This window comes from Gigantopelta aegis, chromosome 14 (assembly GCF_016097555.1).
Source record: "Gigantopelta aegis isolate Gae_Host chromosome 14, Gae_host_genome, whole genome shotgun sequence".
Taxonomy (NCBI): domain Eukaryota; kingdom Metazoa; phylum Mollusca; class Gastropoda; order Neomphalida; family Peltospiridae; genus Gigantopelta; species Gigantopelta aegis.
Window position 1 is genome coordinate 38,273,654 of NC_054712.1, and position 19,185 is coordinate 38,292,838.

Below are 19,185 nucleotides of genomic sequence, written 5' to 3' on the forward strand. Positions count from 1 at the left end.
TCCACATATACACTAATACACATACTACAGAAAGAAATCCGACAGCACCCACATTCAGCTAAGCTTCGGCAAACTCCGGACAGCAGAATTCTAAGTTCGCCGACCTATATCGTGACGTTGCGTCACATGATCGCCCACTCAGCCATTCCGTCTACTGGGCGGAATCGCCCAGTGGGCGATCACGTGATCTAGGTCTCGAAATAGGTCGCCGAGCTTTGTAATTATGGCGATCCGAGTACACAATTGCAATGCACCCGGGGGAAGCTGAACAAAAGAATATCGGCCTCCCCCACCCAAACCCCCAATACTTGCTGCTGGTAATAACTTGGTACTTGGTGATGCCTTGACCAGAAGCGGTCAGGCCCTTTATAAGGGCCCTGTGGGCAACCTAGGGAGACACCACAGCATCATAGAGGTCTAAAATTAACGAGCTACTCTCGATTCACTAATATCAAAAGCTATATTAGCTCGGCCATTTACCTTTCGACCGACCGTTAAAAATTGCGCCAAATTCCCTCAATCAAAATTGCGCACCCTTTTCTCTTTGGCATTTAACTGCTCCATTCAAATTCCATAGCACCATCACCACCCCCCACCCGCCTGCTACCGATTTGACTGGGCTGCTGGTGCTCCCTTGCACCTGCCAGTGCAGGCGGCCCCTCGTCTCCCCTCCCCCACCTTTCCTGTCGTGGACGGAGGAGCCGGCCAAGGGCGGCTCTTGTGCCCACGACAGGCGTACGCTACATCAGCTTGTTCTGAATGTGCACGTAAAACCCTATGACATGACATGACACGACATAATTATGGCGACGGAGTGTCACGAAGCGTAGCTGAATGTGGGTGCTGTCAGATTTCTTTCTGTAGTATGTGTATTAGTGATTAATATGTGGATTTTTTTTATCAGTTAACTCGAAAATGATCGATGTAAAGGTATTTGACGTCAAACATAGGATTTGTGTGGTATTAGAGCGGGAAAAACACTTTGCCAACATCTTTTTTTCGGTTGTCAAACTACATTGATATGTAATGTACAAAAAAATACATAGGTTAGTCGAGCGTCTGGGATAAGAAATTGTATGAGAGCGTATTTTGTCCAAATGTCGGTTGCTAGCTCTTGTACAGTCAAAGTAAAAAGGTGGGGGGGGGTTTGGGGGGGGGGGGGGGGGGGGGGGGGGGGGGGGGGGGGTGAGGAAGTAACCTATATGGTTGTGAGCTTTAGGGGGATAAGGAAGTATTGTCTGGAAAGTTATAAATTAGGCAAATCTTATGTAGGGACCCTGAAATGTTTCGAAACAAAACAAAAAGAAAGAAAAAATAATTGTGATTTTTTGCAATCGGAACAGATATGCCGGTTACGGTTTCTCGGTTTGATTCGATTTAAGCCAGTGCATCACGACTAGTATATCAAAGGCTGTGGTATGTGCTATTCTGTCTGTTGGGTGGTGTATATATATAAAAGATACCTGGCTACTAATGTAGCAGGTTTGCACTCTAGACTATGCATGTCAAAAGTATAAAATGTTTGACATCCAGTAGCTGATGATTAATAATTCAATGTGCTCTAGTGGTGTCTTTAAACAAAACAAACTTTAACTTATCCATTAGTCTCCCTCCACCCCACCCCTCAATTAAAAGAACCCTATTTTACTATAATATATATTAAAACAATTCCTCACCTAACAGCAGATCAATTACTAATCTTGGGTAATTTATAATGAATAATGGTAAGACATTTTATTATTCATTTATTGTTGTTCTTAGAATTTTCAACTTAATGGTTTCTACCAGAGGGTACTGAGGTTAAACTTATCTACCCTAAAATCTTGAAAATTAATAGATATATTTTTTAATGTTTAGATAAATGATAGTAAAAGAACTGCTGTTTATAAATTGAAATGTAATGTCCTAACCCTAATTTCAAAACATTTCAAACCCATAACCACCTAGATGAGGCACTTGCATCTGTTTTGTTTTTATTACTTACCCTAAATATGATTTTCTTTTGGAGACAGTAGTTTTGTTTTTCATCATTTTATACCCCAAATTTTAGCAAAGCATAGGCATTTTTCTTCTTCCACATGACATCTTATATGTAGCTTTGTGCAACTTTCTAATAGAAATCAAATAACATCATCAAAGTTGAATACATTGTTTTCTACTTTTCTTAATTTACTGCTATACTTTTTAATTTTATACTTTGTTTAGTCACACTGATTTTGTTTCCTGTTTAAAAAATGTTTTCCTAAATTTCAATTAATACGATACGTAATTAAGTTACAGACTAATGTACTTCTTCAAATGAATGTGAAATAATTAACATGTTTGTTTTTATATATTTCAGCAACTGGACCAATGGATGTGGAGTCGAAAATGAGATTCTGAAGACAAACTATTAAACAAATTACATTGTATCTTGATATTGAGGACAGAATGATAGAAATAATAGAATAGTTTCAACTGATATGTGAAAGAAAAACTGGGGCAGGGGGTGAAATTGCTGCTGAAAATGAAACACTTTCAACAATTTCATTTAATACAATATTTTATTGTTTTTTGTGTTTGACATATTGCAGCTAAGGAGTAATTCAGACTTCCAAGACTTGGGATTCAGTTTGACACCACCCATCAAATGGTAATCCTTAATTGCTCAGTTGACTGTACAAGTTTCGAGGATTTGGAGATGGATGTCACAGAAAGATACATTTTTTAATAAATATATTTACCGGTACTTTGAGAAAAAAGAAAATGTTAGGAAGTATTCTCATAATAAATATTAAACAAATTGTGCGAACTGCAATCTATGGTTTCGTTTCATGTTATATATCTATATATATATATATATATATATATATATATATATATATATATATATACACACTGCTAGCCCTGAGTGGCTATTTTTGTTCGCCAAAAATTCGCCAATCTTCAATTTCTTTCGCCAATCTAAATATGTATTCGCCAATTACATTTTGGCATTTCAGTTAAAATATTTTGTTTTTAATCCTGTTCTTTATATGATAATATAGTACATGCTAAGATGTACTTATTATTCAGTTTACGTCTTGTATGACACTGTTTTAGGGGATTATTTTTTTAGATGTTTCAATCTGAAAAGAAACATTAATTAGATCTGCTCGAATTTTAGTATAAACCATCCGCGTATTAGACCAAACTCTGTGGTTATCGACGGCAGTGTGCAACCCCCCCCCCACCCCCCAATCCGGGCGGNAAAAAAATAATAAATTTTTTTAAAAATCCCGATGCATATATGATAAAGCAATGAATAAATCTTTTTATTAACAAAATTTTAAAAAAGTGTGAACCGACCCTACATGGGGGCGAACCGACTCGGTTAACAGTACAAATGGATCCGGGTCGAAACGACGCGGGCGATCTAGTAACAGTACCAGCCTGTAGACCGATGGCCTAACTACTACGCCACCGAGGCCGGTCTATGTAAGAATACACCCACATAAACTTCTCAATCCCACAATCTAAACCACTGCTTGCATAATTGTTGCACATGCGACTCTGTATCCTGCTATAGTTTTGTAACCTTTTGTGCATAAAATTATAATACACTGATAGCACTCCCCCACGCCTTGTATTTTAATGTTAATGCTCACGCCCCCCCCCCCCCCCTTTTAAAAAAAAACCCCAAACAAAACATTTAACGCAACCCGACCGAAAATAAAGACGTCACGGTTTTAGGCCGGGTCGTCGCCGCGCCTTCTATTCACTTGTTCATCGGCATATCGGGATTCCATAAATATAAAAGTCGAACAACAAGAACAACAAAAATTAACATGCAAAAGAAGAAGAAAAACGAAACAAACAAGATATTTTAATTTGTCAGTTCTGACAAAAGTTAGCATAGGATGTTTTAAATCATCCTTTGCTTGCATTCGACGTTCGTCAATTCCGGGTTCTTGTGCTTCGATTTACTTAAGTAAAAATGGTTTCATCGATTTAAATCACGTTGTCATCGTAAATGTACCCTGTAATGAAACACTTGAATGTCTCCTCTTGTCGGCTTTTTAATTAAACAACGATATTTCTAAATACATTAAGGCGAAAACTTAATCGGCAGATCGGTTGATTTTGCTATCGACCTATGCGAATCGGCAGCCATTATTGAAAGTTTGTCTAACCTTGCATCACGTGTGACGGGTGTGGTTAACTCGTCATACGGAGGGGTCAATTGTAAATACATATTATATTATATGAATATAACTATTTTATTTTACATTAAAAATTAAAATTAGATAATTATGTAAAAATACTGTGTAAAGAACTGTTGTTATTAAGGTATATTGAACCTTAAAGAGGACGGTGCATACGCCCCGAAATCTGCTGTGGGTTCACCTCTTATATAATACTGGATAATATTCCATCCTGTTCCTTTACCAAGACAGTTTTATTTGTTATACGTTATACGCTTGGCAGACACCTTCCGAGTAACGCCGACGCGACTATCGATTAACGCCGACTCGACAGTCGCGTCGTCGTTAATTAGTAGGTGTGTACAAGTGCAAATTTTTAGAATAGTGCCAACTCGACATTTTTGTAAAGTGGGCAGGCTAACTTTTGCCCGAATTAAACGAAAATTCCCGAATCTGGAGAACAACATTTATTCATACGGTATTAGTATTACTGCCAAACAGCTACATAGGGTTTGTTAACGAATCACTACACATTTTTACATGTATTACAAACTAATTTTGAGGGTAGAATGGTGGAAATACATGGTAAAATGGTTTCAGGTTAGCACATTTTACCCGAATATCCATCGTTTTTTATCCTGCCATATTATATCCTTCCCACGGGTCTGACAGATTTATTTAGAATTTCGTATGCTTTATGTATTGTTTAAACTTAACAGAGAGAGAGAGAGAGAGAGAGAGAGAGAGAGAGAGAGAGAGAGAGTGTGTGTGTGTGTGTATCAGAGATGGGGCAATCCTAATCAGTAAGTGCAATCGTTTGTAATAGATTGTATGTATTGATACAATTATACCTGTGGTTATGGATGTTTTCTTGTCGTCAATGATCCAAATATAAGAATAACAAATCTGGTTTGGAAACCGATTCCCCACCCCCAAACCGAAAAAGAAAAAGAAATGGTTTGTAAATTAAAAAGAATCATGAATAAGAATAAGAAGATTAAGAATAATAATTTGTCCGGTGTACATACGTTCATAAATTCCTGAAATTATTTAATAAATAATCCAAAATAATTAATTATGTCCTTCAATGAATGAAATTGGTATGGTTGTGAAATCAAATGAACAATTTCATTTTGGTGACATCATTTCACTACTTTCGCATATTTGTTGAGATGTAATCATGATTACTAGACAATGTATTCGCAATCGTAATCGATTACTTTCGTCGTGTGTGTGTGTGTGTTTTATATAGCATATATATATATATATAGATATAGATATATATATATATATATATATATTATATATAATATATACACACATATACATATACATACATACACACACACACACACATACACACACACACACACACACACAGATATATATATATATATATATATATATATATATATATACAGAACGTCACATCTTTGTTTTCGCTTCCTATATATTGCACGAGTTTAATTTGCTCAAGAATATATACGCATGTATGTATGTGTGTGTGTCTATATATATATATATATATAGTCAAGCCTGTCCTAGCGGCCACGTATAATCAGCGGTCACCTGCCTTAAGCGGCAACTTTTTTCTCCCAAATGATTAATAATGTAAATACACCTGTAATAAGCGGTCACCTGTCTAACGCGGACAGCGGCCACCTAAATCGGATCCCAAATCGCTAAAATACCCGTATAACGTTTACTGTTATATAAAAGGGATATTTTAACAACAGCGATAAGGTGCAGCTGAACTGAACTGAACATTTATTTCTCTCAGGCCGTAATCCACGGCATATGAGGAACAATATATAATACAACAATTCACACTTTTTAACAAGATGACAGAGTAAAACTATTCACATAAGTATATCTACATAAAACGAACATGGGAATATAATTATAAATAATTGGTTTGGGTTTGCATACACAATAATAATACAATAAAGCTATGAGCCGGAGGGCTTGAAAGTATTCATAATATGTTCACAAAATATTGCAAGTTTTCGGAGGACACCAGTTTATATGTGTTTGGTTTGGATCGATAATATTTCGGTATATATTGAAGTCTGAATTGGTTAAAATATGGGCATGTAAAAATATAATGGAATTCATCTCCGATGTCGTTAGTGTTGCATAAAAAAACACAATCTATCATGTAATGGTTTACGTATCCATCTACTGTCTCTATGGAAGATTGTGGTTTGATACTCTAAAACGTAACAATGGGCACCAATGTTTTTTTTCTAATAAATTTAAATAATTTTCGAATGCTATACTGCTTTTAAATATTTTGTAACAAGATGCTTTCGATGAAGTGTCAATATGACTGTACCATGTTTGCAAAAATTGATCTATGAGTTTTGGTTGAAATAAAATGTTCAACAATGAAGCACTATTAATACGCTCACATGTGACCACCATATGTATGTGCAACCAATATATCTAAATTGATTTTATAAAAGCTATCCATTTGTGATCATAAAAATGTGTATTATAATCATTCAATAACATTCTGTACACTAATAATGATAGCTTGGACTGCTTCCCAGTAAGTCATCCTAAACCAAAATCCTATCATTCGTATTTTTTACTGTATATCTACCGGGACGAGCATCCAAGTTCTCCATAACAACATATATAATGGGGTGGATTTTTACTAACAGGCAATAATCAACTTGAATATTTGCTATACCACTTTTTTCTATGCAGGACAGACTTTCAAAACCCCAAATTTCACATCCGTGATAAAGCAATAGGTAAACCATACAATCAAATAATTTAAGTTGGCATTGAATGGAAAGATGGCAACGTTTACCTTGTCTAAGTGTAAAATACATAGCTTTTTGAGCTTGATCATATTGATGTTTTCGAGCATTAGTGAATTTATTGGATTTATGAAATTAATTCCAAGATATGTGTATATTTCTACATTATCTAGATTTGTGTTTCCTAAATGGAACCTTTTGGAATAATCTTTTTTATTACCACTGAAAATTAGCACTTTTGTTTTTTAACAATTTTACATTTAGTTTTCCATTTTGTACAATAAGAGTCGAAAATATTTAATAAATTCTGCATGTCGTCCATAATTTTCGGCAAAGAGCGCTGTGTCATCAGCATATAGTAACACAAAAAGAAAAATATTTGTATACAAAGTGGAATCTGTGAATAAGTTATCTATGCGGATGCCTTACAATCATTTGTTTTAAACGTCTCCTCTAAATCATTGAGAAACATGGAGAATAATAGGGGCGATAAATTTTTCCCCTGTCTAACACCCGATGGAACATTGAAAATATAATCCGACATTGTGTTATGTGCACTAATGCATGACTTAATGTTCTGATACATGCTATATATTACTTTAAAACATTTACCATTAATACACCATTTGTATTAGTTTACCCCCAAGTCCTGTTCTCCATACTAAGTCGAATGCCTTGCTAAATCTATAAAAAGTTACAATACAGTTTTTTCTTCCGTGCTTTTAGCAATTCGATGAGTCCATATAATGTAAAAATATGATCGTTCGTCGAGTACTCCTTCCTGAATCCGGCTTGAACTTCAGATAACAAATCATTAGTTTCTAAATATAATTTCAGTCTATTATTTAAAACAGCTGTAAACAGTTTCCCGAGACAACTAAGTAAAGTAATAGGTCTATAATTTTCTGGAACAGTTCTATCGCCACATTTATAGATCGGTTTGATTATGCCAACTAGCCACGAATCAGGAAAGATGCCATGTTCAAACACTAACAAATAGGGTACATTTTGAATATTAACGCCAAAAGTATAAAAAGGGGAAAATTGGGGTTAAAAAGTTTTGGCTGCGCCCTTAAAGAAAAATATCAACATTCCTAACCTATATAAATTATTAATATAATATATTTTTTGGCGCAAATTTAGATGGGCTGGTCTAATATTAATAATAATTCTTAAACAATATTCATTAAGCCCATGGGAGGTTAAGAGGAAAGGGGCTGCCAGTCATATTTTAAACATTGGTGTGACCAGGTGAGGGTCGGGAGGGAGGGGAGGCCGGCCCTACACAAAACCTAAGGCCGAACCGCCTACGCATATAGCCCCAAAGAATGCCCTAACTCCCGGCATCCCACACCCCCCACCCCCCCCCACCGTGTCCAACCGCAGTTCAGTCCAATCCTGGCAGCCTACTAGTTGTTTAGGAAGTTATTATAACTTCCCAAACCGGCGTCACTTGATGAGTGACGCCAAAGGGTTGTAAGAGTTTAATCGCTGGTGCCACTAGGGGAGTGGCGCAAAAAACCCAGCGATGGTTAATTTGTTCGAGGTGCGCCAACTCCTCAATAGATGGCGTTACGCAACAACAGGGTCCCACGTGACACTATGAAAACAAGGAAGTAAACGACTTTGCGTCTATAACATTTTGTAAAAAGTTCTATAAATAATGCTTTCTTCGTGTTTTTGTGTTCCTCAATACCACGGAAGAAGGAAACTTTCCAAGTGACAAGATATTGTAAAACAAAAGACGGATTGTTGCTATGAGATAAGATAAATCGTCAAATGACACTTGAAAGTCAACCGTCAGTGTGCGCGAGTGCGAATAATTTTTACATGCTCATATACCACTAGAGTTTCGAGCATGTCCGTCCCGGGGCCTGTCTCTGGATAGCCAGGGGCTTGTCCCGGGACAGAAAAAAAATAATTAAGCGGACAATTTTGAAATTTACATCCAAAAATTAAATAGTGGGCCTTTAAATTTTGATGCGCATCTCTAATTAATATAATTAATAAAGAAAATTCTACTCATTAAATTTGGTCGCTAAATTAGATAGGGTGGTCAAAAAGAAATTAGATAAGATCGGTGGCCTGACTCGGGATGGAGGGGGGAGGGGTATTGTTGAAAATGGGCAGAATTTTGAAAATAGCAATTAGTAAAAAAGTTAATAGAATTTTAAAGAAAGAAAAAAATTACAAGCCAAAAACAAAAAGAATTGACTGCTCGGTCGAATATTTATATAATTTGGAGCATTTTAGAAGGACAATCCAACAATAAATAAGAGAAAGAAGAGAGGATCGCACTATTTAATAATATAAAGAAAGAAAGTAATTTCGACATAAACTTTTGAACGAAGGTCTAAAAGTTTAAAGTCCGATCTAGATGTCCATGTGAGTGGCCTCGTTAAAGCCGTTAGGGTGCACAGCTTGTAGGGACGAGATAGGTTGCATCCCGTCAAGAAAACCCCTAGATTGACAGTCAATAGACGTTGAAGGTGTAGTGCTGTGCTGAAATACAGATCTTGAGAAGCCGGATCCGTCTGAACGAGAGAGAGAGAATCAGACTAGGGTATTATAGTCCAGTCGTCATGGGTTGGTATAGTGGTGCGGACGGGCCCGACTCCGGAGGATACGAGATGGTATCACAATAAAACCTAGTAAATTCTAGAAAAGAGTAGTAGGGGCCGATCCCGCTTCCTATTTCTTCTTAGAGCCAATCTTCCAGTCAGTGTTGTTTGTTTTTACAGACTGCATATATTCTGTGACAGAAGATTATAAAACATGCAAGTCCTACTGAATTTTTATTTTACTATTTTCTCCTGTAGATTATGTTAGAATATAGTTTAGGTAATGCTAAAATATAAAATATTAATAACACGATGATATGAATTTTTTCTTTTTGCTTAAAGGCACACTATCTCTATCACTGATATTATCAGTTTGCATGTGCTATTTTTTCACCACATTTACATTATTTAGGTCTAGCCTACTTGACAATTATAAGTACACATTTAATTAATCAATCCTACAATTAATCTTTGCATAATTAATGCAAGGATATCAAATTGTAATGTGCAGCCAATCAAATTGTAATACGAAGCCTCTCAATATTTTATATAGAGCCAGGACATAGACCAGTGGTAAGGCAATCACCTAATGTGCGGTACGTTTAATATTGATTTCCGCAATGGGTCCATTGGGCTGTTTTTCATTCTATCCAATGCTCCACAACTGGTGTATCAAAGACTGTGGTATGTACCATCCTGTCTGTGGGATACTGCATATAAAAAATATTGCTTGCTGCCCATCAGAAAGAATAGCCCATTGTATGATGGAAGCAGGTTTCCTATCTCATTATCAGTGTTGTCCTTAACCATATAACCGTACATACATGTATACCATGCATATAATAATAAAAAAATAAAAAAAAATATTTGGATAGTGGGGGTGTTATTGTGGGGTTTTTCCTTTAAATTACTGATAGGATATACATGTATTATATTTGTTTGCACAGAATCTTCCCCCCACCTCCTCCCGGCATCTTTATACTGATTCCAGTAATAGTATTATACTATATAAATTATAATGTTATATTTTTATAACATCTTTTATGATGTTGTTTTGCCCTTGTTACCAGTTTGCCCGAGTCATTTCACATTTTTTAAAGATTTATAAATATGGAAAGAAAATGTAAGATGTAAAAAAAAAACCCCACCCAAAATGTTGATGACTAAATAGAATTCATGTAAAAATAGTTCACCCTTCACAGCTGTTGCATTAGTGGCACTGGTACTCGGGGCTTTAGATCTCACTAATTTAGGCACAATATATATACAGTAGAATCTGTTGGCTCGACCTCGGAAAGGTCGATCACACCGCAACACTCGAACCAAAAACGAAGTCCCGAGTTTTTTGTCTGGTAAACCTTATATTAACTGATGATGCGTCGAATACGTCCAGAGACGACTATAAGGCTTCACTCGAACTAAATTATCGGTCCCTTCTGTGTTATTAGCTATATTTCCCTCGAACTGGTGATACATCAAATATCAAATGGAAAACCACCGAAAAGGACCAACAATTGCCGCGCTTGCGCAGTTGGTTATTACAACCTTTGGATTATGATAATTTAGGCGGAACGAGTTATAGATGGATCGGAGAATCGCAACACTAGCCAAGCAATCCTTTCTTTGCCATACCTGTCACGTTGTGTGTTCAGCCAGCGGCTGTCGGTAAAAGTCTTTCAAGTACAGCTAGTGTCACGTGCCTTTTCGATGAATCGTGATAGCAATCAAACAATTGGCCTCGGCGGGAAGCGTTATTCTGAACATGTATACCATACCAGTTTTCAATGAAACCAGGGGCGAGGTATTCAGCTATTATCACTTCGGCAAGGGCTTCTGCATCACACAATCGGAGTAATTTCTAATAAATCCTTTCACTCTGATATTTTGCTATATAACACATTGAGTAAATGTTTAAGTTTGCAGTTACCAAAATAATATGGTAACAGGTCGTTTCGCCCTTATTACTAGATCACCCGAGTCGTTTTAAACAGGGTTGATTCGTACCTCTAACCGAGTCGTTTCGCCCCATGTTTTGATTCGCACTAATTTTTATTTTGTTAATAAAGTACATTTATTTACTGGTTTGTCCTATATCCATTGAATTTTAGATGTCACACATTGCGTGTTTATATTTACAGATAAAAATAATATTATAATTTTGTTTATTTCCAGTATCCAGTATTTACTCAAGCCATATACATGAAATACGTACAGGCCTTAGATAATATACAGACAATGTATTCACATTAATAATTAATTTATGAACAGTCACACTGCATACTACTGATGTGCTGTGGTTTCTTATTAAATATACTACATACCCAGCTGAGGTTAAACGACTCGGTACGAATGAGACTTAGGGCGAACCAACCGTGGTTGAATAGGACTAAGGGCGAAACAACGCAGAGTTCGAAATGGTTTTAGGGCGAAACGACCCGGATTCGAATAATATCAATTTCTTTATTGACTTTGAGCTGAAAGCTCATCAGTACAGAATAATGATATATACATACAGGTAAACAATGGTGATGTACATAATTGATATAATTATATTATACGAGCTGTGGAGAGTGCATAAAAAACCCTATTAAATACAGCTATTTCTCAAATTTGCAGCAAGATATAAATATTTACCTAAATTGCGCATTTGCTTAATATTATGTACAGTAAGCAGCTGAATAAATTTAAAGAACGAAGGCTTTTTCCAATAATATGGCTTAATAAATGAAATTCTTAAATTGTTATATAATGGACAAACCAATATAAAATGATATTCATCTTCAAATTCATCAGCACATTTAAAACATTTTCTTTCTGATTTATCAATATTGTGATATCTGCCAGTTTCAATGGCTAGACTATGGGCTGATAGGCGGTATTTAGTAATATGTTTTCTAAAATGTACAGGAAGGTATTTACTTTGGTAGTATTGCAAACCATATATGTTACCATCAATGAAATATCTATAATAAAAACATTTTGGAGAGTCATGGATCTGACCACTAATTACCTGTTGTGCTTGATCTAGCAGTCTTTGCTTAATGACAGGTAAGTGTTTAGAATCAATATGTTGATTTAGCCATAACTCTCCAAAACCTAACCAAGTCAGTTCATATTTGACACAATAAGCCCAATTTGTTTCATTTTGAACCTCAACACAATCATATAGATGTAAGTAACAATTTTTAATAATGCAATTATCAGTATTTACAATTGTGTACCAATACTTTATCATACTGAATATTCTACTGACTCGTAATGGTACACGACCCAGTTCAGCATATGTCAGGGAATTATTAGTTGATCGTTTTACACCTAGTAATCTTTTACAAAAATCGAGGTGAAGCTTTTCTATTCTGTTCCCTTTGTGGAAACCCCAGACTTCAGAGGCATAACAGATAATAGTAGTGATATAACAGTCGAACAATGATATCAAAGTTTCAATATTTAAGTATAAAGATTTTGTATTGGAACACAATGTAAACGTTGCTTTTTTTCCTTGATCTGCTAGATGTTTTTCAGCAACTGTGAACTTGTTATTGTAATGCAAACTGAAACCCAAATAGGGGAATTTATCAACTATTTCTAAAACTTTATGGTTATAAAACCACTTTTCCCCATTTTTAATTTTTCCAGCATTTCTAAAAATCATTACTTTTGACTTTTCTAAGTTAACTTCCATACCCCATTGGTTTGAATATTCATATAAGCAGTCCAACATTTGCTGTAAACCATCAACAGACTCAGAAAATATCACCAAGTCATCTGCATACAACAATAAAAATAGAGTAATATCTTTACATTCATATGGTAAACAACCCTTTTCTATAAAGGTAACTTCTAAATCATTAATAAACAAGGAAAATAAAATAGGTGATAACACTTCGCCTTGCATTAAACCCAAATTGTTGGCAAAATAATCTGATATATAACCATTAATGTTTATACAACTACGCACATTGAGATACAGTGAATAAATAACAGTTAAAAGTTTTCCTTTGACACCAGCCTTAATGAGTTTATGAAGTAAATTTTGACGATCAATAGTCAAAAGCCTTTTTAAAATCAACAAATGCACAATATAATCTCTTTTTCAAAGACAAAGTTTTTGTAATAATAGCATGCAATGAGAATATGGCATCAACGGTTCCTCTTCTTGGCTGGAATCCGAATTGTGCATCAGAGATAATATCATTAGCCGAAGACCATGAAAGCAGTCTTTCATTTAAAATATGAGTAAATAGTTTACCTAGGTTACTAACTAAACTAATAGCACGATAATTGTTAGGATCAGATATGTCACCTTTCTTAAGGATAGGGACAATTACAGCTGAAGACCATCCTTTAGGAAAATAACCAGTAGCTAAAATACAATTAAACATCTTATGTAATATAGGGAGAAAATAGCATTTGTATTCGATAAAATATTCGTTAATAAGAAAATCAGGACCATGTGCTTTTAGATCGTTTCAATTTGCCTATAGCGTTTTCAATTTCCGTGATAGTGATATCTTTGTCCAGTTCTTCAAACACAGGTTGATCAATGTTGTCAAAAGAGTCAATATTTATAACATCTGGGCCTTCTGTGTCACCAGTAAAAGCTAATGATTTAAAATGTTCATAAAAAGTATTCAAAGGTAAAAGGCTGTTATGATTTCTACGTTTAGAAAATTTAGCATAAAATTGCCTAGGATTATTTCGTTTTAGTTGATCCAACATACTTCCCTCAGTACTAATATATTTCCTGTGTCGTTTCCGTTCCAATAATTTATAAATCTTTTTCTTATCTCGTAAACTTGTATGTAATATGTATACGTTTCGGCCCCGCTACACATTCGGCCCCAGACGTTTCGGCCCCGTAACCCTAGTCGTTTCGGCCCCGGTTATTGTTGTTTTATAAATCAAATTATTCAGTCACTTGTGCTTTGTTATTAAATTTTATCTTAAGTATTGTAATTTCTTTCTCTCGTTCTCTTTCTTTTTTCCTTTCTTTCCCTCTTTTTGTGATTATTATTATTATTATTATTATTATTAATTGAACACAATATCCGAGTGTTAAAGAATAAATAAGAGCCAACCAACCAAAACTGTATTTAGCTTTGATAATCCAAAAATGAAAATGAACTGATTTTTTTGTTTGTGTAAATACAATTTAATAAATTGCAATAAATTGTTTTGCGTTTGTTCTACTTAATTATATTTCCATGCAGACCCTTCCCATAATAGGGGCGCTTTACATGTGGCTAGAATTGGAACCACTGATGTTTGACGTCAGTAGGGGTTACATGTGTACAGAAATTAAGTACGACCACAAAGAATGTTTTCCATGCGGAGCACTCACTCAGGGTTTGGAGTCGGTATCTGGATTAAAAATCCCATTCCTCGACTGGGACCTGAACCAAGTACCCACCAGCCTGGAGACCGATGGCTTAACCACTGCGCCACTGAGGCCGGTAGGTAAATTGAAAGTAGCATCATTAAGACATGTTCTAGTTCAGTTCAGTTCAACTTTATTTTCGTGCTTATATCCCATTAAAGTTCAACCAAGCTATCCTGGACACACATCTCAGTGTTCTAGCATTTAAAAGAAACAGCAAAAACACATATGAATGCACAATTCCTGAACCTAGTCTGAGTTGTTTGTGATGGCATCGTGGGTTAGGTAAGTTCTGTCTTGTATCACTCTCTACCGCTTGAATCGTTAGTGAAACAATGTTAAAACGTAATATACAAACATGAAAGTCTAAACATACTAAACGTAAGTTTCGCTTCCTTATTTTATCACCATATCATTTATCAGTGTTATTCTACATGAACGCGATGACGTACATGTTTATGTGTGTATGTGTGTGCGTGTCACGGTGTATAATATGTATGTAGGCCTGTTAAATGTATGCGCGTGCGTGTGTGTGTGTGTGTGTGTGCGAGCGCGCAATGAATGTTATTCGACAAATTAATGTTACAAATTTGTATTTTGTTTATATTATTACCGGTGTTACTATACCAATTACAGCATATATCTGTATACACGAACACTAGATCGCCGTATATTGCATTAGGGGCCGAAACGGTTTGGGGCCGAACATGTACTGGGGCCGAAACATCCTGACACCTATCTAATTCAACTTTCTAACTTATGTTACGGAAATATCCGATGTTGACCGAATGGTTCGGTCGAACTACCCGATGGGTCGAACACTTTCTAGACCACCGACGGGGTTCGAGCCAACGAGATTCAACTGTATATATTGTTTTCTGCTGCTGAAGGGTTATATTGCATTAAAGTTATTTTAATCTAATTCAAGCAAAATATTTCAGTGGTTTTGAAGTAAACTGTTTTGAGGTTAGCATGTTTGTATTTAAAGTTACAGTCTCTGGTTATCATATTATAACATCATGTACAAATATGAAATACAAGCTCAAATGCACTTTTAAAAAACTCGTGTGTGTTCGCTATGAACGGAGATCCTCAAAAGTATACGCTTGATTCGTCGCCTGTGTGTCAGTTTCATTTAACACGTGCGTTTGCAGATTTCAAATTGTAGGGTTCGTCTCAAAAAATTAAAAGAGAAATCTTGCGCTGTACGAAGAACGTTCGGTTGAGGATACAGTACTAGAGTCTTTCGTTAAAACCGGTTTGATCTTGACAACGTATTATCAACAATCGTACCTTCCTATTTCAGAATTAATGAACGTTTTCATCTCTTAATTTTACGTGTTAAAATCGACAAATTCAAATAAATATTCTTTCGTTTGGAAAGGGTAAAGTTAGGAGTGGGGGTGTTTAACGACATCAAAGTTAGAGCATATTGATTTAATAATCATCCGACGCCATACAACCGTAAATAAAATGTGTTGAGTGCGTCGTTAAATAAAACATATCCTATCCTTCCTTCCATCTGCTGTTGGATGTCTAACATTTGGAGAGGAATCGGGTGCATGTGCAGGGGGAGGGTATTGGAGGTCGAAACCCTTACTTGCCCAAGCTCAAAAAAAAAATTGAAATGTATTTTCTGGGGGAGCATGGCCCCATATAAACTTCGCTCAACACAGTCTATAACCCCAACCCCGCTGAAATCCCTGCACACGCGCCTTGGAAACCCGCTACAATTTTTTTTTTTAGCAAGGGATCGTTTATATGTACCATCCCACAGACCGGATATCACATACCATGGTCTTTTATATACCCGCCGATTGGGATCGATCCTATACTGACCGCGTATTTCCAAAAAACACGTTTTTAGTTTTAAGTAATGAATAAAAATGACATATAGTCTTGAAAAATGTTACGTAAATCGAACACAGTATCCTCTTCCTCTACCCCTAAACAGTGTTCTAGCTAGGATTTTGATGGGGCAGGGCGCTAATTTAATTGTAGGGCATTTTTAACGCGGAAATCTTATTTTTGAGGCAAGTGCTGGATATCATCGAATTTTTTACATTCATAAATATCATATATGTAGAAATATCTATGCTGGTTTTAATTTACAAAACGTTTTTGGAGGGAGGGGGACAATCAATTTCTAAACCCAAATTTATTATTCTTAAATTTGGATGTTTGATGAAACAGTACATTCATCGCCGTATGCAATATTATTGTACTAATGTACTAAATATAGACACTATTAAAAAAAATATCGTTCCAGCCAGTGCAACACGTCTGGAATGTGCCGTGGTATGTGCTATCCTGTCTGTGGGATGGTGTATATAAACGATCAAACTAATGGAAAAAAGTAGCGGGTTTTTCTCTAAGACTAAATTTCAAAATTACCAAATGTTTGACATCCAATAGCCGATTATTAATAAATCAAATGGCGTCGTTAAATAAAATCAAACTTTAACTATTAAAATGTTTTACAAAAGGTTGAATCACCTTAAAAATCGTATTCTTTTTTTATTATATATAGTATTTATACCATTTAATATCATGCCCAAATGTATTTTAAAATAAATATAAAACCCCATGATATTTGCTGTCCTGTGTTGAGAAGTGTATACTTAGTAATAATGCTGCTAATGGAAAACCGTCAATTACCAAATGGTTGACATCCAATAGCTGATTAATTTATCAATGTGCTCTAGTGGTGTCATAAAGCAAAAATTAATTTTAACTTAAAAGGCATTCACAGCATCCAGGTAAGTTTGAAGACTGATAATAAAATTTGCATCCACCCCCCCCCCCCCCCCCCCCCCCCCCCCCCCCCCCCCCCCCCCCCCCCCCCCCCACCCCCCCACCCCCCTACACACACACCTCAAATATGTCAAATATACTCATCCCCAACAAAAAATTCCTGTTCGCCCCCACTTGGGGTTTTGGTGTATCCTTTTTTAAAATATCGATAAATGAAAAAAAACAATGACTACGTTTGTAGGTAAAATAGGTCATGTGATGGTGGGTGTGGCGAACCGACAATTAGTTGGGGGCGAAGTGGCTTGGAGAGGAAACGTCTGGTACCCAAGCCATTGACGATAATTTGTTTTAAAAAGTCATAATAAAGTTTTATGTAAATTCACAGACATTGTACTCCACAATGATTATCACTTCTGAAAAAAATATTGATACAAAATAATAATTTTACTCCCATTTTGCAGTTGGTCCGAATTAATGTTAGTCACGAAAAACCGTACAACACGTACACACCTTACCTACGTATATTAAAACTACATTCCCTGGAATATTTTTATTATTTAAGCATATAGAATAGAAAATCCAATTACGTTTGGTGCATATATGACGCCGCACTCCGCATTGGTTTCACTACGCTGGCTTATCAAGGCAAAAAAAAGAAGAAAAAAAAGAAAGAAATGTTTTATTTAACGACGCACTCAACACATTTTATTTACGGTTATATGGCGTCAGATATATGGTTACGGACCACACAGATTTTGAGAGGAAACCCGCTGTCGCCACTACATGGGCTACTCTTTCCGATTAGCAGCAAGGGATCTTTTATTTGCACTTCCCACAGGCAGGATAGCACAAACCATGGCCTTTGTTGAACCAGTTATGGATCACTGGTCGGTGCAAGTGGTTTACACCTACCCATTGAGCCTTGCGGAGCACTCACTCAGGGTTTGGAGTCAGTATCTGGATTAAAAAGTCCATGCCTCGACTGGGATCCGAACCCAGTACCTACCAGCCTGTAGACCGATGGCCTAACCACGACGCCACCGAGGCCGGTAGGTCAAAAACAAAGTCATGATTTTGAAAGTGGAACACTTTTGACGGGCTCGTACCGATCTCGGTTTTCATTGGCTTATTACAAGTATAGAATTCCCCAACAAGAGATCACGTGAGATTTCGCATTTTTTTGAACAAATTTAACTGTCTTGATTGAGGAGTCGTGTCATATCTCCAAAACATATTTAGGCTATATCCATAGAGGTATGGTACAACGCCTTTCCAGGAGTCGATGAGTGGGGGATTTGCCTGGAAATTTTGACAGTGGCCAGCTGTTGGCATATGCGTTACATGTAAAGGGGTGTTACTAATTACGTAACGCTCTAGGGGTAGAGGAAGAGGGTACTGTGTTCGATTTACGTAACATTTTTCAAGACTATATGTTATTTTTATTAATTACTTAGACTAAAAAGGTGTTTTTTGGAAATGCTCGGTCAGTCTAGGATCGATCCCCATCGGCGGGTATACAAAAAGACCATGATATGTGATATCCTGTCTGTGGGATGGTACAT